Below are 23,322 nucleotides of genomic sequence, written 5' to 3'. Positions count from 1 at the left end.
TGACTAGGGCTGAAGGGAGGGAGAAACGGGGAGGTACTGTTCGGTGGATACAGAATTTCAGTTTGGGAAGAGGAAAAGTTCTGTGGACGGATGCCAGTGACGGTTGTAGAACAATCTGAACGTGCTTAACGCCACTGAAATGCACACTTAAAAATGGTTTGGGGCACTGGGTGGCTCAGGCAGTCGAGCGGCAGACTTTGGTTCAGGTCATGATCTCACAGTTCCTGGGTTCGAGCCCCGTGTCTGGCTAAGCGCTGACAGCTCAGAGCCTGCAGCCTGCTTCGGATTCTGTGCCTCTTTCTGTCCCTCCCCCATCTGTGCGCTCTCTCTCTCAAAAGTAAATAAATATTTTTTAAAAATGGTAAAAGTAGCAAAGTCTGTTACGTGTATTTTACCACAATTTTTAAGAATTGAAAATGAGAGGTGCCTAGGTGGCTCAGTTGGTTGAGCAGCTGACTTTGGCTCAGGTCGTGATCTCACAGTTTGTGGGTTCAAGTCCATGGGGCTTGCTGCTGTTGGCACGGAGCCTGCTTCGGATTCTCTCTCCCCCACCCTCTCCGCCCCTGCCCCACTCGCTCTCTCTCCCTCAAAAGTAAATACACGTTTAAAAAGTTTTGAAAATGAAAAACACGGCTGAGACTCCTCTAACACAAATTCGGACAAGACAAAGGGCACGTCTCCATTGGAGTCTGTTCACCTTGACGCTTGCTGAAACCAGACTGGTGTGTGCAACAGACATCTGGACACATTTGACTGCCCTGCACCCCCTTCCCCTTCCTTCTGAAAACGGAACCCTTCTTTTTGGTGGAGGAACCCATAGCGTAAAGCTCAAGGAAACCCAGACCTCACCAGTCACATACGCCACCACTTGAGCAAACAGAAGCTTGGAAAAATGAAGGTAAAACACATAAATGCAGAGAGCGTATGCTCGGTCCACGTAGGCACAGATACGCCAGCCCTTCTGGCTTCAGGTCTCCAGGCCCGTGCCAGCACGGATTGGCTGTGTTGACTTGAGGTGAGTTCTGTAGTATCTCTGGGCTTCAATCTTCCTCGTTTGTGAAGAACGGGACGATAATAATAGTGCTTACTTCCCAGGATGTTTATGAGACTGCATAAGTTAATACACGTAAGACACTGAGAATAGAGGAAGCGTATACAGTCTGCTTGGGCTGCCATAAATAAAAAGCATAAATGGGGAACTTAGACAATAGAAATTTACTTTCTCACAGGTCTGGAGGCTGGAAGTCTGAGATCGGGCTGCAGGTAGGGCTGGATTCTGGTGAGAGCCGTCCTCCTGGCTTGCACAGGACCACCCAGGGCCATTTCTCTGGGTGTGTGTGAGGAGAGAGAGAAAGAGAGAGAGAGAGAGAAAAAAGGAGGGATGGAGTGCAGGGGAGGGGGAAGGGAGGAGGCAGGAGACCATGTGGGGGGAGGGAGGAGATGGGGGGAGGGCGAGGGAGGAGAAAGGAGATGGGGAGAGGAGGGGAGAGAGAAAGGGAGAGATCTCACTTCCTTTTCTTACAAGGCCACCAATGCTGTCAGATTAAGACCCCATCCAGTCACTTGAGGGGTTGGGGTTTCAACATATGAATTGCAGGGAGTGGGGAGGACACACAATTCAGTCCTTAGCAGTAACTACTAGCTGGTTTTCTTGTTATCGTAAGTATTAGTTCTATTGCATTTCCAGAGGGTAACGGACATCATCTCCTTTTTTTGAGAGCGGGCTTTGATAGGGAGAAAGCGGCAAGTCAGTGGAGGAAAAGGTGAAGTCTTTGGTTGCCTGAGGACGAGGAATCTGAGGAAGAAGAAGGGAGGGTTCTTTCCAAAGAGCCTCCCGGTGGTGTTAACCTAGTGCCAGTCCTAAGTTGTACTTGCCCCCAGAAGCAGTGCACTTAAACTTTTCACACAGGTATTTTTAAAATAAATAGGGATTTGGCATATTAGAAAAAAAGTAGAAAATGCGGAAAACTAGAAAGAAGATAAAACACCCATAATCCACCTTCCAAAGACAAGTACTAATAGCAATATGGTGTCTTTGGGTGCAGGCTGGAGGCACCCGACGGATGCATGAGGCAAGCGGGGAGGGAATTCTCACGGCTCATTCCTTTTGCCACTTCAGTGCTCTCATGAGCAGCCCCTGTTATCAGATTAATGGGTGGAGACGTCCCTGCTGCCCATGAATCTGGAGCCACCTTTTTCCTGCCCACTTGCCACCGGGGCCTCCAGCCTCACTTTGCTTTTGGGTGGCCTCAGCCCCCAATATCTTTCCACAAGTCCCCTTTTGCTCAAGTAAGCCAAAGACAGTTTCTGTTGCTTACAATCAACCAATCCTAGCTGATAAACCGAAGCTGTCAATTTTTTTTGAAAACTGCAGTTTAAAAAAAATTGTTTTAGTGTTTATTATTGAGAGAGAGAGAGAGACAGAGACAGAGCATGAGTGGGGGAGGGCAGAGAGGGAGACACAGAATCTGAAACAGGCTCCAGGCTCTAAGCTGTCAGCACAGAGCCCAATGTGGGGCTCAAACTCACCAACTGTGAGATCGTGACCTGAGCCGAAGTTGGGCGTTTAACCATCTGAGCCACCCAGGCACCCCTATTTATTTTCATTTTTTTTAATGTTTTTATTTATTTTTGAGAGAGACAGAGTGGGAGCAGGGGAGGGGCGGAGAGAGAGGGAGACACAGAATCCGAAGCAGGCTCCAGGCTCTGAGCTGTCAGCACAGAGCCCGACGCGGGGCTCAGATCCAAAAACTGTGAGATCGTGACCTGAGCCGAAGTCAGCGCTCAACCAACTGAGCCACCCAGGCACCTCTGAAAACTGAGTTTTTGATGGCTACATGATGTTCCATTTCAGGGCTGTATCCTGAAATGTACATTAAGTACACGAGGTGCACTCAGCCAGGTCCATTTTGCCAGACACTTAGGTTAGATAAACAACTTTCCCCGGGGGCCTGGGTGGCTCAGTCCGTAGAGCGTCTGACTCAGGTCAAGATCTCACGGTTTGTGGGTTCAAGCCCGTCGTCGGACTCGCTGCTGTCAGCCTGTCAGTGAAGAGCCTGCTTCAGATCCTCTGTCCCCCTCTCTCTGCTCCTCCCCAGCTTGCACTCTCTTAAAAAAATAAAATAAAATAAAATAAACAACTTTCCCTCCTGGATATCAACAATAATACCAAATTCATGTAACAGTTGCTTTTCTGTTGTCCCTTTCTCCTGTCTCTGTCCCCACTCACCAAGACTTTACTCCAGCTATCACCTTTTTAAAGTTTCTTTCTCTTTATGTATTTATTTGATTTTATTTTTTAGAGAGAGAGAGAGAACAGGGGAGAGGGATAGAGGGAGAGGTGAGGCATCTCTCTGGGACCTCTTTTATAAGGGCACTGACGCCATTCATAAGGGCTTCACCCTCATGACCTAATCACCTCCCGATACCATCACATTGAGCAGTAGGATTTAACATGTGAGTTTAGGGGAGGTACACAGACACTCAGTGTTATGGCATCCAGCAAGAGGGGACTGGTTACGTAAATTATGATACATCCATAAAATGCAATGCTGAGACCCCATAACAAGAATGAGCAAGCTCTAATGTACTGATATGCAAGTTCTCCAAAATAGTCTTTAAATACAATAAAGCCAGAGCACGGCACATAGCCGTGTGCATGGCATACTACCATTTCATTAAAAAAAAAAAAAAAAAGGAAAGGAAAGAGGAGAAGAATCTATACATGTACATGCTCATGAGTACAGATAATATCTCTGTAAGAATTTACAAATTAGTAACAGTAGTCACCTCTGTTAAGGGATTAGGAAACTTGAGACAGATGGGAGTAAATTTTGCTGCATGTGGCTCTTGGTACCTTTTGAATTTTGGACCATATGATTGCAAAGAATATTAATAATGAGGAAGAAACCTAAAAAAAAAAAAAGTTGTAGCAAAAGTAAAGTCCTGGTGAGTAGGGACAGAGATAGGAGGAAGGGAAGACAGGGAAGACAAAAAATAATACCACGAATTTGGCATTATTGTTGACATCGAGGGGAAAAGTTGGACCTACAAAGAAGGGAGAGGATGGTCTAGGTGTGTGGGGCTGAAGAAGTGTGCAAATTCACCTGACACACCGGCCGGCCATTACCATCCCAGCCGGGCTCATATTAGTGATGTGTTTGAAAGGGCAGGTGGGTGTGGCCTGGAGTCAGGGAGAAACAGTCAGCCCTCAGGATTCAAGGTGCCGTGGTTGACATGGAACTTTCCTACAGGGCTTCAGGTTATGGGAGACATTGTGGTAACTAGTCTTTGTGGACCAGGTGGCGGAGGAAGGTTTATTTCGCAAAGATGTACGTGCAAGGTTGGAGTCAGGAGAAGGGAAGGAAACCAGGTCAGGGAAAGAAGAAAAAGAAGAAAAATTAAAATGATAGAAAACCTAGTTTGGACCAGCCACTGTCCCAGCAGTATGTGTGGACTTGTGGACTTTGCCAACATCCAGGCCTCCTGTCTTCTGGTAACAGCAGAAACGGGATGGCTGGATCTATTTCGAATTTTTTGAGAGCCCCCAGACTGTCTCCCCAAGTGGTCACACTATTTTGCGTTCCCACCAACAGTGCACCAGGGTTGTGATTTCTCCACATCCTCGCCAGCATTGTTATTTTCTGTTTTCTTCAGACTCGGTTTTATTATATTTTCTTAAAACTCACTGGATGCAGCATAGAGAATGGATCCGAGGGGCTCCAGGGTTAACTCCGGTGGGCCTGGATGAGTTGCTAAAGTGAGAGATGTGCCTGCGCAGCACTGGCCTCTGTTCAAGACATAATAATGTTCTGATAGCGTTGCTTTGTAACCACGGAGCCAAGGCAAGTTTCAGGGAAGCTTGTCACTGCCAGCCTGTCAGTGTTGTTCATTGTCACCTGTGAGACTAGTGATGTGTACCTGGTCTCAGTGAAACCCCCTTGGGCTCTGCCTTCGGGATGGTTACAGAGCAGGAATCTCCCATGTGACCAGCAGGGTATAAGCAGCCCAGCCTGCACGCCAGTTTGGACACTGATCCTAAGATGTTGAGGGCGCGTGTGGGTGGTTCCTGATCTGAAAGAGAAAGTATACCCACTCCGCCCTGTAACCAAAGGACAATGGCGCCCACTTCCGGCCTCCCCAGACCCTTTGTTGTGATGCAGACTTCGGCTACTCCCTGTGCATGACCTCACTTTAACGCTATTACCGTATTTTAGCCTTTTCCTGCAACGTTGTCTTGGGGATCCTAATAGGGCTTCCTTAGGGCTCACCCCCTGTCTAACTGCTCCCCCGACTACAAAGGGGAATGACTGGTTCTATAGTTTCCCAGTGCCTGGCACAAAATACACCTGTATCCTGAATATTTGCTGAATAGTCCAGGTTAGGAGAGGTAAGGAGTGCAGAGTGGGGACAGGAGTCCTACAATCTAGAGCCTTCTGCCCCCACCAGGTCACACAGATCACTCGGCAGTGCCTCGCCTGTAGTAGCTGCTCAGTAAACATTTCTCAAATGAGTAAGTGAACGTACGAAGAAATCAATGTTCTGTTTACCTGGGCCCGGCAACGACATCAAAGGTGCTACAGAGCAAAAGAAAGGAAGGTCAGTGAGGAAGCTGCATGGGGCTTGTCTTTCTCCAGGCCTTCTGGACACGTCTCTCTCATGACTGCTTCTCTCAACCTTTTTAGACAAGATGGCTGAGCTTATTAACTTGTCCTGAAGTTGGTTCTCAGTGAGAGGTCCCAACTGGCTTTATTCTGACATTTTACCCACATTTCACCCATGCGCCTCAACAGCGCTGTATGGGTTCGCTGGCCTGTTTTGAACGGGCGATAATGGTTTAAAAGCCGATTTTTTTTTCCTGCCAGTTTTTTCTTGTCAATCTTGCCTTTTTACCAGTTTCCTTTTCCCAAAATTGCCCATAATTTTTCTCTGCCCTAAAAACCTCTAAATAGAGACTTTCTCCACTTTAAGAAAAATGTCTTTTGAAGTCCTATATATATAAAGAGATCTTAAAGTGCCATCATTTCTTGGGCTTCTCTCCTTTTATCTTCCTTAAGTACCAACTGGCTCCCCACAATGTGTGAAGTTTTTCTCAAGCTCCGTTTTATTTCTATTCGGTAGCCACAAAACTCCTTTTGTGCTTGAGATGGGCTTCGGCGGAAAGATCTAGGAGTAAGTGTTCATTTTTAGATTTTTCCGAGAATAAATCAAAATGACCTCAATGTTTCACTGAAATTATTGGGGGGAGGGGAGAGTGGAATTGCCCCTGGCTTTGGTACTTGGAAGATGAGCACCCAGTTTCTTAATCCAGCCCTTTTAAAACAGCTATACAGATAGCGTTTGTAACCATAATAATAATTAAGGTGTTAGTAACACAAAAGAGAAATAAACCAAAGAGCTTATCTTGGGCAAAGGAATGCACTTTGGTATTTATATCTGGAAACGGGTTTGCCCGAATTCTGGCAACTTCCTTGCTACATATCCAGACAAGAAGGAAGCGGCTCTGTGAGACACTGACTCAAGAAGGGCTAGAGAGATACATGGTTTCCTCACCCAAAGATTCTGCCTCAGTCATGTTTCCCACCCCATGCCATGAGGCCAGGGCCTTCCTTTTCACGTCTCATCCACACCTCCTCTGAGTAAACCTGAGATAATAGTGAAGCATTTTTTTGTTTTAAAGGTATAGTAGTTGGGGACTCCTTCAGATGCAACTGGCAGAAACTCCAAACCAGCTAGATTAAATAAGAGACAATTTATTGGTTTCAGGAAAGGAATGTCAGCTTCAGGCACAGCTTGATACAGGAGCTCAAATGATGTCATCAGGACTCCTGATCTCTTAAATTTTTTTTTAATGTTTATTTATTTTTTTTAATTTTTTTTTCAACGTTTTTTATTTATTTTTGGGACAGAGAGAGACAGAGCATGAACGGGGGAGGGGCAGAGAGAGAGGGAGACACAGAATCGGAAACAGGCTCCAGGCTCCGAGCCATCAGCCCAGAGCCTGACGCGGGGCTCGAACTCACGGACCGCGAGATCGTGACCTGGCTGACCTGGCTGAAGTCGGACGCTTAACCGACTGCGCCACCCAGGCGCCCCTAATGTTTATTTTTGAGAGAGACAGAGACAGAGTGTGAGCAGGGGAGGGGCAGAGAGAAAGGGAGACAGAATCCAGAACAGGCTCCAGGCTCTGAGCTGTCAGCACAGAGCCCGACACGGGGCTCGAACCCACAAACCGCGAGATCATGATCTAAGCCGAAGTCGGACGCTTAACCGACTGAGCCACCCAGGCGCCCCAGGATTCCTGATCTCTTAAACAGGCTTTCTCTACTGGAGATCATAATGACCAATGGAAGCACATACCAGCTTAGCATCCTCAGAGGAAGGAGAGGATGTTTCTTTGGCCAAAAAAAGTCTTAAGGAAGATTTTGAATGGTATCATTTGGGTCATGAGCCCAATTCTCCCATGCATGAGGTCCAAGGACGTGGCCATGACCCAAGCCACTCAAACCAGACAGGGCAGCTTTTCCGTAGGGAAGAAGAGGGAAGAGACGTCAGGCAGGAAAACGCAACAGATCATTCTCACAAAAGGCCTTTCAGAGTAACTTAGTGGAATAGCGGGCGGGAGGAAGTAAGTCGGGGATGGGGTGCTAGCTACGGGACAATTTCTTTCTCTTCCAATTTTTTCCTTTCCTCCTCCCTTCCTTCGTGTCTTCCAACAATGCGCCTTCCTCGCTGAAAAACAGCAGGAGCAGCAGCTGCGACCGCAGACTTAAGACACATTAAAATGAAGATTTTGATGACTGAGCAGGCTTCCCGAGAACGAGTCAGGAGGGAGACTGTGGGCTGCCGCAGGGGAGACAAGGCAGGCCAGGCAAAGAAGATGGCCCGCATCACGTCACGGCTTTGCAGCTGGGGAGTCACAGTCATTCAATAGTGTGGCTGGGCAGAGGCTGCATGCTGGGAAAGGGGGGCCTATGGGAGAGGAGCTAGGAGAAGGACCCCAGGGCAGATCGGAAGGCTTATTGAACCTCATGCCGAAATGTTTGCACTTGATCTTATCTCTAGGTTCGAGAGAGCAGGGGAGGTCTTTAACCCTAGAATTCGTTTTTCAAATATTTTGATGATGACAAGTCTGGCAGCTGAAGGGGGAGGTGAGGCAGGATTGGGCAAGACTGTTGCCAAGGAACCCAATTAGGAATCCAGGGTGGGAATCCGGGCAAGAAGTGACAAAGACCCCGAAAGGCAGCGGCAGAAGGAAGGGTGGGGGTCCAGAGGCAGAGCTCAGGTAGAATCCGTGGGATTTGGTTCCGCTACAGTTCGGGGAAGGATTGATTTACAGAAGAGGAATGTGGAGACAAGAGTTGGAAGCAAGGAGCTACTGCCCTCCCCTGGCAAATTATTGACAGAATAAATCATCCATAAGAGACAAAGTCCATTGTATTCTCAGAACAGAAGCTGCCTGTCACCAGGAAACAACATCAGGAGGTACTTGTTGTGTAAGTGTAGCTTTTCATTTCATTCACTTCTCTGCAAATATTTATCAGGCTCCTGTTACGTGCCAGCTCCAGTGCTGCATGCTGGGTATAAGCTGGGGAATGAAACACACATGGGTCCTGTCATCATGGAGCTTTCTATATACCCTCCAGGGGGAGAAGGACAACAAACAAATGAGTGTAGAATTAAAATTTACCAACTGCGTATGGAGGCAATCGATTCCGGGTCCAATGAGAAGAAATGAAGAGATAGGGAGCAGGAGACCTCCCAGAATAGGGGTCAAGATGCAGTTGGGTTCTGGGTGGGACCATTCACATCTCCTTCATCTGGGGTGGACATTTCTGAAATAACAAAAATATTGATACATGGATAAACCTCATTTTGAGTTCACATATCTCTCTCCCCACGTATCTTGTGGTTTCAAATACACTCTGAGTAACAATACTTGTTTTGCCTTCAAGGGTTTATGACTATAACTCACTTGGTTGTATTTAATTTTTACTTTTATTTCTATTTTTATTTTTAAGTAGGCACGACACCCAACCTGGGACTTGAACTCATGACCCTGATATCAAGACTCGCATACTCTACCAACTGAGCCAGCCAGGAGCCCCTCACTTGTTATTTTGAAATTTACAATATAATTCTTCATATATGGTGATTGAGTTACCCGATGTGCCTGTGGTAACAACAGTGGCTCCCACTGGGTGAGGCTTTCCTCTTTCCAACCTCTTGTGTAGACCCCTCCCACACTGATGTTGTGGCTATGTGACTTGCTTTGACCAATGGGACAGTAGGAGACATGGGGTGGTGCTGCAGCATTGGGCTTGCCCTCTCTCGCTGCGGGAGAACGACAACAAGTGAAGACGCCTGAGCTGTTTTACTGGAAATGAAGGAGCACAGATGAGGATTCGGGCATGGCGTCCTAGATCCATCGACTCAGCCAGCCTAGAAACTATCACCACAGGAGGGACCCCAGATGAAACCAGCAAAAAAGCTCCCTAGCTCAGAATACCTAACTAGCTGAATGCAGTCCGAAGGACCAACACTGAGTAAATTAAGGGATTGCTGTTTTCAGCCACTACATTTTAGGGTAGTTCTTTTTATGCAGCAATAGATAACTGATAGGGTGTAATCTTCAAACAGCTTAATTATTTTTGTTTTATAAACAAGGAAACTTAAAAGCAGCAAAGAGAAATGACTGTCCTAAGGTCTCACAACAATTTGGGGGTAGACCTAAATTCTTGACATCACGTCTTAGACTCTAAGGACCAGTCCTTCTCTGCAACTTCCAATATCTCTTAGAAAATACCCAAACCTTAATCTACTACTTAACGATGGCTCGCCAACTTTCTAGTTTTCTTAGCAGGCAACTCAAAGTGTTATTAGGATAGTGGACTTCGATTCAATTTTAAATGATTAAGAACCAAGATTAGATATAAGTGTAGGAATAAATAGAACTGAACTCATCATCTTCAAAATAGCCACACAACCTCATAACCAAACCTCATAACTTCTTGGGAAATATATTATTTTATCAGTTCCAGACAACAGACTAGTTGAGAGGAAACAGAAGAACATTTTACTCAACTTGTTAAAAAGAAATCATTGTGACTTTCTTTAATGTGCTTATAGAAGGACTGCATTATTCTAGTTCTTTGAAATATTAAAATAACAAACCTGAGGTGGTGTAATCTAACACATATGCTTCTAAGTCTTTACAGATAGGAAATCATTTGTTTCCCAGGACATAAAAGAAACCCATTTCTCTTAAATGTTTTCTGCCCTTTTTTTTTTTCCAGCTTGGAAACTACTTTCAACTTTTTAATAATAAAGACTTGAAGATGTTAAATTACTTGCCCAAAATTACACATTACAAATCAGAGAGACGGAATCAAATATTTTTCTTTCTGATGCCAAGGCTCATTCTCTCACTGCCCTAAGTAAAATAACTATTATTATACAAGTAACACAAGCTCATAAAAACCCAAACTACGAGAGAAATACACAGACTAAAAGGTCCCCCTCTCAGCGTAGGAAGCCCTGTTGGTTACTTACTTGACTTTCATTCCCCACTTCCTTCTTCCTAAGAGCACCTGGATTTTTTCCCAGTTTCTTATCCTCCCCCTAAGAACCAAATGATTCCAGGGAGGTGGGCGCTAGCTGAGTTGGAGGTGTGGTTCTGATTTGTCTATTTTTAATTTCTTTAATGTTTATTTATTTTGAGAAAGAGAGACAGAACATGAGCAGGGGAGAGACAGAGAGAGAGAGAGAGAGAGACAAAGACAGACAGAATCCGAAGCAGGCTCCAGGCTCCGAGCTGTCAGCACAGAGCCCAGCACCAGACTCGAACCCACGGACTGTGAAATCGAGACCGGAGCCGAAGTTGGATGCTAAACCAACTGGGCCACCCGGGAGCCCCCTGATTGGTCTATTTTTAAGTCAATTATAGTGGTCTTGGTAGGGACAAGGACATGTGACATATGTAACACATAGGGGGCGTCAGCTGCCCGTTTGTTCTTCAAAAGACAGAAAGCTTGTGACTGTCCCGAGGATGTCCTCTCAGATCGGCAGCCGCAGGAGCCCGAACCGAATGATGGCCACTGCACCGCCTGGGCATTGGAACCAAGTTTCCCAGCGGCTGCGTCCAGCCGTGCTGGAGCGTGGCCAGGATCCCAAGACAGGCTTGTGGCCGGGTGACCTGGGACTCCTCTGACAGGAGACTCTGGCCTCCTCTGCTGCTGATGTGAAGTTTGAATGTTTCTCCTGAAACTGACTGCACCCGTCTCCCAAGAGGCGTGCTGCCTGAGAACAAAGCCTACTCACTGACGATGGCAAAGCAGAAAGATGGAAAGAACCTGGGTCCCCAGTGATGTCCTGAGCTGCTGAGTTAATGAACCCCAGAGTCCCTCTCCCCACGGACTTCTCGTTTTACAAGATAATACGTTTCCTTATTGTGTGAGCCACTGAGTTGGGGTTTTCTTTACTTGCGGCAGAAAGCATTGCTACTGATACCCTCCGAACCCACTTCCCAGAAAGAACTTCTGAGAACAGTTTACTCTGAACGTTTCCAATACATTTACCAACATACATCTCATTTTGCAACTTGATTTATTTTGTAGTCATCAATATATACTATGTACATCCTTCCACATCAGTACATAGAGATCTTCCTTCATGTTTTTCATGGCCACATAGAATTCTATATAGGGATGTGCCCTAATCACTGTGTTTTTATCCTTGACCACTTATCTTGTACCCTTTTTCTGCATCAAAAGACAGGAGGAGAGACCCACTGGCAGAGCCTTCCCTAGAGGTCAAATTACTGTGTTCTTCCTCTTTCCATCGCAAGTGGGGCCACGTTGAAGGCAAGGGAAATATACTTTTAAATGAACACCAAAGGCAGTCTGAGCACATAAACCAGCCTTAAGAACAAAAGAAGGCAGATGTTTTGTAGAAGCAAGATCTCCCAGCAAGGCCTGGTCGCAAAGAGGCAACCTGAGACTATGTGAGGAGCAGGGATATTCCAGACTATTCCGGCCACGGGAGCCTCCTCCTACCCTCTCCTCTTTTCTTCATTGATGCTCCACTCCGTCGACCTAGCTTCCTCTGGTGTGCCAGGTTCTAGGGGCCCCGGGGGAGGTGGGGCGTGAGGTGGCTTAGCGGGAAGAAGCGTCCAGCAGGAAGAGGTCAGGAGGCACAGCGACCTGCTCGGCCTCCAGCTCGGTCTCCCGCCCCCCACCACCCGCGGGGCCCGCCTCCAACACGTGCAGGCCCCCCCCCGGCCCCGCCCCCTCCCACCGCGGGCCCCCCGCTCCCTGCTCCCTTCCTGGAACACCGACCTCTAGATGAGATAGTCCGCGCCCTCATCACTCTATATGGGGTTGTTTTGAGTCTGTAAACAAGCAAACAAACCAAAACCAACAACAACCCCCCCCCCCCGCAAACAAAGCAGAACAAAACTGCCAGGAAGTATTCATTCTAACCTGCAGCTATTTATTGTTAGAGCGAAACAGCCAATGTGGTTCACCTAAGGTGAGCCTCCACCTTACCTTCCGAGAGATGGAGGGGTCCTCAAATCCTAAACCCATCACAAAAGTCGGATGCTGAAGACCCAGGTCTGCACCCTGATCCTCACAGGAGCTGCTTCTGGGAAGAACTGCACTTGCTCGCCTTTCCGGGATGCGTCCCGCGTTCAGCCAGCTGATTTCAATCGCTCTATCGACCTCAAACTGGCCCGGCTTAGAGATGGATTTTGTCTGGGTGGGAAGATAAAAGCCGCTGGCTTGACTTTTTCTGAGCTGCTGGAGGCCTGCCTACCTATCATGGCAAAATTAAAATAGCACCCAGCCACATCACACATTAAATACACTTTTAGGGTTTTGCTGTAAATGTTACTCGATCAAAATGGAGAACAGTGAGTATATTATGCCAATGTTTACATAAAACGAGGGAAATACAAATTTATATGTATGTTTACTTATTTGGAAGAGAAAAGGATAACGGAAGAACACACCATTAAAAAGAACAGTCATCTGTAGAAGGGAAGAAACTAATTAGAACAGAAATAAAATCTAGACTTCTTCGAGTATACCTTGTTTTGTAGATTCAAGGAATCATGCAATATTTTATATGGTTGTAAAAAATAAAATCAAATGATAAGAAAAAGCAATATCGAGGGGTGCCTGGGTGGCTCAGTCGGTTAAGTGTCCGACTTCGGCTCAGGTCATGATCTCACAGTTGGGGAGTTTGAGCCCCACACGGGGCTCTGTGCTGACAGCTCAGAACCTGGAGCCTGCTTGGGATTCTGTGTCTCCCTCTCTCTCTGCTCCTCCCCTGCTCGCTCTCTGCCTTTGTCTCTTTCAAAAATAAATGAACATTGAAAAAAATGTTAAGCGATATCTGATACTGCAAGTTAAATTTTTAAAAAGGAACAAAAAGAAGGTAACTGTGTATTCAATATCCAGCATTAGCCACATTGTGAAGAACTAAGACCAAGATCACAGACAGCACTCGTGGGGCACCATTCGAGGGTTTCAGAGAACCAACTCGTGCTTTTGAAAACCAGTAAATAAAAGAATCAAACATTTCTCTTGTCTTTCCTCTACAAACTCTACTTCAGGGGAACGAAATAATCGATGAGGGGGTATTTCCTCTTATAGCATCCCAACTATTAAAGGAATGATGAAATTAGAATATCAGCGTTTTACAACTTTTAATGACTTCATGGCTCTAGGCAAAGATCACCAATGGTTGCAAATATCTCACAGACACTGTGTGGCCCTGATGGATGGAGGTACCTCTGAGGAGGCTTCCAAAAGCAAATGCATCTGAATCTCATCAAGTAACTAGACTGACGACCCCTCAGAGGAAATACTGAGGAAAGGACACGTTAAATGGCACCGTGAGGTGCACAGTAACAGAATCCACACTGTGGTAAAGTCCTCGAGACAAGCAACCTGGTTTATTCAACAATAAAAATTGTAAGTAAAAAGAAGAGAAATGAAGGGGAAAATCTATAGACTGAAAGTACAGTAAGACCTTGGATTGTGAGTAACTTGTTCTGTGAATGTTCCCCAAGGCAAGCAAGCATTTCTAATACATTTTAACTTGATAAACGAGCGAAGTCTTGCAATATGTGTAGTACGCGACACCGAATGTCCCATAATCACAACTGAGCCAATGGTTCTTGAAATTCGCTTTGACATACAAGTGCTTTGGATTACAAGCACGTTTCCGGAATGAATTATGCTCACAAACCAAGGTTTTACTAGTATTTCTGAGGGGCGCCCGGCTGGTTCAGTCGGTGGACCTTGAGACTCTTGATCTTGGGGCTGTGGGTCGAACCCACTTTGGGTGTAGAGATTACTTAAAAGTAAAATCTTTAAAAAAAGTATATGAAAACATTCATTTGTAATGAATTGACTTCATTTGGATCCTGCTTCAAACAAACTATTTAAAAAAAATCTATCCTCGGGGCGCCTGGGTGGCTTGGTCGGTTAAGCGTCTGACTTCGGCTCAGGTCATGACCTCGCGGTCCATGAGTTCAAGCCCCGCGTCGGGCTTTGTGCTGACAGCTCAGAGCCTGGAGCCTGTTTCGGATTCTGTGTCTCCCTCTCTCTGACCCTCCCCCGTTCATGCTCTGTCTCTCTCTGTCTCAAAAATAAATAAACGTTAAAAAAAAAATTTTTTTTAAAATCTATTCTCTAACAAGCACAAAAACGTTATCACTGGCTAGGTATTTGATGGTATTAATATTTTATGTTGTCTTTGGGTTTTTGTGGTTATGTGTATTTTTTTCTAATTTTTTTTTACATTTGTTTATTTTTGAGAGACAGAGAGTGAGCAGGGGAGGGGCAGAGAGAGAGGGAGACACAGAATCCGAGTCAGGCTCCTGGCTCCGAGCTGTCAGCACAGAGCCCGATGCAGGGCTCGAACTCACAAACCTGAGATGATGACCTGAGCCGAAGTCGGACGCTTAACCGACCGAGCCACCCAGGCGCCCCTTTGTAATTATCTTTTTTAAAGGAGTTCTTATCTTTTAGAAATGTTGACATAATTACAAATCAAATGACAGGGCATCTGGCTATCCTCCCACCCCCCAAAATAATCCTGGGTTGACCGCCAGGGGAAGAGGTAGAGGGTATAAAAGAAACAAGAGTAGTTGTGAGCTGATAATTACTAAAGCTGAGTGAAAGGTACTGGGGTTCGTTATATACTATTTTCTTTACATTTGTGTTTGCTTGAAAATTTCATTGATAAGACATTTTAAGAAATCCTTCGGAAGGAGTTCTTCTAATTTTGCTTTTAAAATTACTTAAGTATGGGGCACCTGGGTGGCTCAGTCGGTTGAGCGTCCGACTTCGGCTCAGGTCACGATCTCGCGGTCCGTGAGTTCCAGCCCCGCGTCGGGCTCTGGGCTGATGGATCGGAGCCTGGAGCCTGCTTCAGATTCTGTGTCTCCCTCTCTCTGACCCTCCCCTGTTCATGCTCTGTCTCTCTCTGTCTCAAAAATAAATAAACGTTAAAAAAAAATAAAAAAAATAAAATTACTTAAGTATGAGTAACTCATTTAATTTGGTTGTGATTTGTTAGAAAAAGGCCATATTTCGGAATCCTTTCCAAGTGGGAAAATCATGGTAATAACAACAATTAGTACACACCCAGTACTTGGAGTGTGCCTAGCTAAGTGTTTTGCTCCTTTAAGTCTTGTCAACCGTTTTTCAGGTTGGTGGTATAATGATTCCATTTTTTACACAGGATTACAGAAGATGAGGAAACTGAACCTCAGAGAGATTCAACGACTTGCTGGAAGTCCCAGGAAATGGAGGAGTCAGGATTTGAACACAATTTGGCTTCACAGTCCATGCTCTTAACCACTATGTTAATCTACAAATTATTTTCCAGTGTATATGGGACATTTTTATGAACAGTAGATTGAACAATTAGTGAACTTGACAAATATGATACTTCACGCACATTTAACATTTATTAACTTAAAAATTTTTTTTAGTGTTTATTTATTTTTAGTGAGAGAGAGACAGAGCATGAGCGGGGAAAAGATACAGAGGGAGGCACAGAATCCAAAGTGGGCTCCAGGATCCGAGCCGTCAGCACAGAGCCTGACGTGGGGCTCGAACCCACAAGCCGGGAGATCATGACCTGAGCCGAAGTCAGACGCTTAACCGACTGAGCCACCCAGGCGCCCCAACATTTATTAACTTTTCGAGATTTTTTTTTCTTTGTATTTTAAAGCAATGTGTTTTTTTGCAAGGTCCCAAATATGTTCATGGGCCCCAAATATCCCACAGGCCCTTACATCCTTAAGACGTCTCTGGAATTCAACCGTTGGCCTGTTCAATCCTTATCTAGGTTAGGAAACTTTAAGATGACCCAAGCAAATAAGACTCCGAGTCGGAAACACAGCCTCATGTCACCAAGGAGAAAAACAAGAAGAGGAAAACGCCAGAGCCGTACTGCATTTTGTAAATATCGACGTTGCTCTTTGCATACTTCCAGCCGAAAGAGGGTTGGTACGTGAATTAAGTTCCCTGTGGTTCTTGGGATGTGACAGAGTCCAGAGTGTGCCAGGCAAGGGTTTTCTGAGCATGGTGGTGGTACCGGAGTGGTAGGGGATGAGTTAAGGTGGAGCACAAGGCAGGACAGGTGTGTGACATGGGGTGAGCCACCGTGTTGCCCAACTGCCGGGGATGCTATTTGTCGGAGGCTAAGTGAATGCTGCTCCCTGGCTGCTCCCTGGCCGCAGTGCAGTGCACCACCTGTCCCCGAGGGCACAGGGTAGGTCCTCAGTAAATGTTTGTTGACCTGGAATGAATTCAAAGGAGGGTTTCATCTTCTTTCAAATTCAAATCTAGAGATAAGATAAGCATTTCCTAAAGTGTGGCCCACAGACTAGTTGTCCTAGAGAAATGTTTTTCCAGAAAAGCAAACCGCTGCAAGCATATATCCATTCATAACGCTCTAAGTACAGGCGCTAACAAGTCCTGCAATGAAAATAATTTTTTTACACTTAGTTTTGAACTCAAAATTTCCAATCTCATTTGAGCATAGGCTTCCCCCTTCCCTCCCTTTTTGGGTAACATAACATTTCTACAGACACTTAAGAGACTACCAGGGCATCTCCGTGTGTATAAACCAAGCTCTATTCACACCCCTCAACTCCACATTGGAAGGCTGTTTTCTCAGTTTGCCCATAGGGAAAAAAGCGTTTTATTTACTTATTTATTCATTTGTATATTCACTCAACCAACATTTGTGGAGTGTCTATAATGGTTCGTATGCTAGGAATAACAAAAGATGCCCTAGACTTCCAAGAATTTATGGTCAAGATAGGAAGACAGAAAGCTAAGCAATTGAACTGAAAGACTCTGAGAGAGAGCAAGCAGGCACTGCCTCGCGCACTGTGGGCTGTCACTCGTGCTGACGCCCAGATCCGGCTAGGAGGGGGCAGGGAGAACTTACCTGGCCGGGGTGTCTCAGGCTATTTGTGGTGAGGATCCAGTTGGTTTTTTGCCACATTTTGATTTACCATAAGAGATATCCATTTGGTCTTCCTAAAACCCTTAGAATTTTTTAGGTACTGAGAGGAGAACAAACCCCTTTTCCAACACATCTGAGTTTATATCATCGAGTGACTTTTGGAAAACCCCTAAGGATGGGGGCTGGTTGCCAGGGGACCCAACCAGGTGATCAGAGACTTGGAACTCTCAGCATCCCCTTCCCCACCTCCAGAGAGGAGGGGCTGGAGATTGAGTTCAATCACCAATGGCCAATGCCTTCATCAATCATGCCTATGTAATGAAGCCTCATAAGATCCCAAAAGGACTGGGTTTGGGGGGCTTCTGGTTTGGTGAACATGTGGAGGTGCTGGGAGAGTGGCGCCCCTAGAGAGGGCCCGGAAGCTCTGTGCCCCTTCCCTCGTAGCTTGCCCTATGCTTCTCTTCGATCTAACGGTTCATCTGTTTCCTTTATAATATCCTTTATAATAAACTGGTAAACGTAAGCAAATGTTTCTCTGAGTTCTGTGAGCTGCTCTAGCAAACTAAGTGAACCCAAAGAGGGGGTCATGGAAACCTCCAGTCTACAGCCCATGGTCAGAAGCACAAGTGGCAACCGGAATTTCTGCCTGGCAACTTGAAGGGAGGAAAGACAGTCTTGTAGCACTGAGCCTTCAACCTGCGGGTCAGACATTACCGGCAGGTAGTGTCAGAATTGAGTTGAATTAGAGGACACCCAGCCGATGTCGGAGAATTGCTTGTTGGTGTTGAAAAAAACCCCACACAGTGGGGTTTCTCTTTTTCAATCCATTGGGAATTGATACCTTTGCAAAAATACATTAAAAATGTATTACTAAGTCAGTGTGATACTGGCATAAAGAAAGTCATATAGATTAATGGAACAGAATTGAGAGTCCAGGAATAAACCCTCATGTTTATGGTTAAGTGATTTTCAGCGAGGGTGCCAAGACAATTTAATGGGGAAATAGTACTCTTTTCAACAAATGGGGCAGAACAACTGGATATTCACATGTAAAAGAATGAAGCCGAATCCCTCCTTATACTGTGCACAAAAATAAACTCGAAACTGACCTAAATGTAAAAGCTATTCTTAGAAGGAAATATGGAAGCAAATTTTGAAACCTTGGATTAGGCAAGTTCTTCTTAGATACAACAGCAGAAGCATGAGAGACAAAAGAAAGGGGTGCCTGGGTGGCTCAGTCAGTTCAACTGCCGACTCTTGATTTTGGCTCAGGTCACGATACCAGGGTCCTGGGATCGAACCCCGTGCTGGGCCCCACCCTATCAGAGCAGAGCCTGCTTGGGATTCTCTCTCTCCTCTCTCTGCTCCTCCTCTACTCTCTCTCCCTCGAAAATAAATAAACTTAAAAAAAGCAAAGAAGAAAGAAAGTGAAAAAAACAACCCATAGAGTGGAAGAAGGTATTTGCAAATCTCATATCTGAGAGTGGACTTATATCCAGAATTTATAAAAAAATTCCTACCACTCAGTAAGAAAAGGGTAAGTAACCCAACTTAAAAAATGGACAAAGGGTCCAAATAGACATTTCTCCAAAGAAGATAATACAGAGGACCGAAGATGTGATGTGAGCAGGGTTTAGGAAAACCAATAGGAGACGATGCAGTTCCCCTGGGTTTGCAACATCAGGAAACCATTAACACCCGTAGGCCTGAGGGTGCAAGGGGACGGAATAGTTCCAGAATCTATGGAGGGTAGCTGACTGGAAGGGGCTGTATCGACAGGACTGTGTACCTCGGTATGGGAAGGCAGCGAACCCACGGATTCTAGCAGGAAAATAACTGGGGAAATAAATATCCCAGCTCCACTGCCTTCCCGCCTTTGATCTCCTGTAAGTCCCTCCCCCGTTGGCCAAACTCAAGAGTGAGCTTGAGTTCCACAGTTGGAAGAATGTGGTAGAAACAGGCCTGGGCAGAAGCGAATATGGGATTTAGGGAGTAGGAGGAAGAGGTGAGATTTATGGGTGGCCTATGGATGTGGAAAATCAAAAGAAATATGAAGGCGTGAGGCAGGGAAGGTGGGGGTGGGGAATGAGATGTCAGGCTGATTTAGATGTGATAGCATTTGCTGTCCTGAGCACCGGGATGTTCCCTGATGGGCAGATCCAGGGGACAGTTCGGCTTGGGGCAGAAGTGACCTAAAAACTGTTGTGCAGTTTCCGGAGGACTTCTGTAGGGTTTAAGCATCGCCTTGGGCCGGAGTCCACAAACTTTTTCTTAAAGGGACGGCTGGTAAATATTTTAAAGTTTTGCAACACAACTACTCAATTGCCATGGTAGCGGGGAAGCAGCCATCCGTAATACAGAAACGGATCGTGTGGCTGTGTTCCAAACACAACTTTATTCATAAAAACGGGCAGCCGGCCTGCAGGCACTAGTCTGCCAACCCCTGCCCAGGACACGTAGGAATTTTTTCATTATTTTGCCTCCAGATAGCCTTGATGTGTCTATTTGAACAGGCCTTTCCCCAGTCTGGCTTCCGACAGATAAGCAGCTGCACACCTTTCAGAGACCCGGGAACGAATGAGCCAGTAGATTCGGCTTTAATTCCCATGGATGTGTTAGAAAGAATGCGTGTGGAGCTGCCTCGCCCATAATAAGGGATATGGGACAGGAATTTGCAGCTCAAAATATTGGATTTCACATATTTTCCTGGAAAAAAAAAAAAAAAGCTAGGTTAAAGGAAGCTTTCCTTTTCATGCCAGGAACATACCTTAGTTTGGTGCAATGAAGGTGGAGCTTTGACATCCTACAGACCTGAGTCAAACGTGTCACTGACTTGCTGTTTGGTCTCACCGAGCCGCTGTCTCACCTATAAGACGGCGAGAACGCTTGCCTCCTGGGTAACCATAGCTATGACCAGCAAATGTCTAAAATGAAAGCAGAACTCAGTGTCTCCCTTTCTTGAGCCTCTTTAGTGCATCTCTCACTCTCTGGGCGCTGCTGGGTACTAGGAGCATCTTGGCGGTCCCTTGGATACCAGCCAGCCTTGTTTCCCTCATGATAAGCTCTGTAATGACTTCTTTTGCAGGGCACATCACCCACAATGGTGGTGGAGAGGTGAGTATATATACTAATTTAGACGAAAGGAGATGACAAGCAGGTCACAACGGGCAGAATTAACTTCCCCTTGGCGATTATTATTCCTGGGACCGCACTAGACACGGGACGCGTTACTCAGGGCTCAATTTCAAGGAAGACCCAGCAAGGACTAGCTTAGACAGCGTGGAGAACCAGAAATGGAGTCTCTCCTCTGTTCCTCCTCTCCGCTTCTCCCTGTGTGCTGGCTTTCTCCACAGGGCTGGTGGCCAGGCAGGCGACAGCCCACAGGCCACCTCCTCCCAGCTTTGACACCAGAGACAGACCAACACCCGCTGTCCTTGGTGTCAGCTTTACAGTCCTGGGTAAGGAAGGGCTTTTTACGTGGGGGAGTTGGAGGTCAAAACCAGCATCAGTGGCCAGGGGCCACCAGCATCAGCATTGGGGCCTGGGGCAAATGAAAGCAGCCATCACTCCCAAACAACTTAAATTCCTCCCTCCCCACTCCAAAGCTTGTACGGGTCAGATAAAAATGTGTGCTGCCTCCAAAGCCCACACTGGCTGGGTAGGAGTTTATAACCTTTGAGCTCAAAGATCTCAAGAACTTCTTAGCAATTCAGCAAATGAATCCGTGACATTGACTGGAAGGATTATGTCTATTTCAGAAGGATAGTTAAGGCGGGACATGTGCCAAGTTGGGAGAGGCATCTTTCTCCGAGACTTCTTAGAGCGAGGTCATAAATGCCTTAAAAACAAACAAACAAACCTATCACTCTAGGCTCAGAAAATTCGGTCATGTGAATTCCGTCTGTGCTTGTAATTTTGTATCCTTTGATTGGATTGGGTTCTCATCGGACTCAATCGGTGTCAAGTCAAAAGTGTGGGGGTGCAATGGTCTCTGATCCTGAGATAGGGGAGGCGTAAGGATCCTGGAGACAGGTGATCGTAAGCTCCACAGAGCTGGCCGGATAACTTTGTCCAGGTGCTTGTCAGTGGCCAAAACTTTCCAGGGTTCGGAATTACCTATCATCCAAACCAAGAATGTGCTTAGGTACCAATAAGGCAGGAATATTTAAAAAGAGAGAGAGAGAGAGATTTAAAAAATGAGGGGAAAATATTTGGGAGGGAGAATTCGATATTGCAAAACACATCGGGGTGCCCGTTTTGGAGAAAGCTGGAACTTTTCAGAACTTTCATCCATGTATTTTGCACTGAAGCGTCCTTTCTATTTTGAATTATATATGGGAGGCATGGCATCATAATCCTTTTGGTGTTTAGAGCTACCACAAAAGCTGTCCTGGATCTGGAGGTGGGAGGGAGGTCTGTGGTCTCTGTTTCCTCCCCACCAAGTACCTTCCTCGGTTCCTTCTGCAGGGCTCAGTCTGCCTCATCACCCCTCCCCTGCTAGGACCATTCCCTAGAGTCCCTATTAAAATTTACTGCCCTTTTATTCCTTCCCCAGGCACCTCTAATCCACAGTGATGATGGTGTTAATGATGACATAGCATATAAATTACTCCCATAACTGGATAAACTAGATAATCTTTAAAGATGGCAGGATGCCACTGTAATAAAGACATACTAATAGCTGTTACACTTCTTCAGTACTCAGTCTTTCTTAGTTCTGGTTTTTGTTTTTTTTTTTCAGTTGTCCCCATCTCAATAATTCTAGCAACGGTAACAGTGACTAACAATTGTGGCCATTTTTCAACGTGCCAGGAACTCTTCTAGGCTCTTTCTCCTAACTCCCCACCTCCCCACCACTCCGAGTTAGGTTGTTATCTCCAAAACGGATGAGGAGAGGCATCGCTTTGCAGATAAGGAGACTGAGGCGTGCAGAGGTCACGTAGCCCATTTACACGAGGTCACTCACCAGTAGTCGACCGCATCAGGATTTCATATGAAGGAGTCTAGCTCTAGAATCCTCCATTCAAGGTAGCCAAGCCAATCCCCCAAGAGTAAACCCTATTTCTTCACTATTCCTTTTTGACACAAAAATGTTCTACCTGGGGGCGCCTGGGTGGCTCAGTCGGTTAAGCATCCGACTTGGGCTCAGGTCACGATCTTGTGGTTCATGAGTTCGAACCCCGCATCGAGCTCTGTGCCGACAGCATGGAACCTGGAGCCTGCTTCAGATTCTGTGTCTCCCTCTCTCTCTGCCCTTAACCCAATCATGGTCTGTCTGTCTGTCCATCTCTCTCTCTCTCTCTCTGAAAAATAAATAAACATTAAAAAATTTTTAAAAAATGTTCTACCTCTAAAATGTATTGCCAGTCTATCCACTACTCTCCACCTCTCTATCTCCAGCCACCATAAGGATGAGAAGATCTCATCAAGAAATACGTTTCACCAGATCAGGGGCTTGGTCTTGTGCCCCATGGCCTCCCCAGGGCTGGCTGACACATCGCAGACATTCAGTAAAGGTGGGCAGATTTCCTAACTGAAATCAATAAGCACACATTGAGCACCGATTCTGTTTTGCAGAGAAAACTGTTTGCTTTCAACGTTTTTACTCGTAGGTTTTCTCTTGTGTTTATATATAGACTTACAAAACTGGGATTGTATTGTATATCTTTCCTATAGTTTGCTTTATTCTCAATAGTGTATTCTGAACATCCTCCCATGTTATTAAAATTTCTTTAGAAATTTTTTTATAAATGTCTATTATTGAGAGAGAGAGAGAGAGAAGGAAAGGGGCAGAGAGAGAGGGAGAGAGAATCCCAAGCAGGCTTCGTG

The 23,322-nt window shown here is 45.8% G+C and overlaps 1 long non-coding RNA gene across 1 annotated transcript; it reads right to left on the bottom strand.

Annotated features, from left to right (window-relative positions):
• Nucleotides 1–8,503: 8,503 nt before the first annotated feature.
• On the bottom strand, nucleotides 8,504–12,652 carry LOC107181012. The gene is made up of 3 exons (XR_001511798.2): nucleotides 12,546–12,652; nucleotides 8,690–8,834; nucleotides 8,504–8,587 (listed from the first exon to the last, which is right to left on the bottom strand). It is a non-coding gene; the product is annotated as an uncharacterized LOC107181012 (long non-coding RNA).
• Nucleotides 12,653–23,322: the final 10,670 nt, after the last annotated feature.

The sequence above is a fragment of the Panthera tigris genome, chromosome B4 (assembly GCF_018350195.1).
Source record: "Panthera tigris isolate Pti1 chromosome B4, P.tigris_Pti1_mat1.1, whole genome shotgun sequence".
Classification (NCBI taxonomy): Eukaryota; Metazoa; Chordata; class Mammalia; order Carnivora; family Felidae; genus Panthera; species Panthera tigris.
The sequence above is the reverse complement of the archived record's forward strand: the minus strand, read 5'-3'. Positions and strand labels throughout refer to the sequence as shown.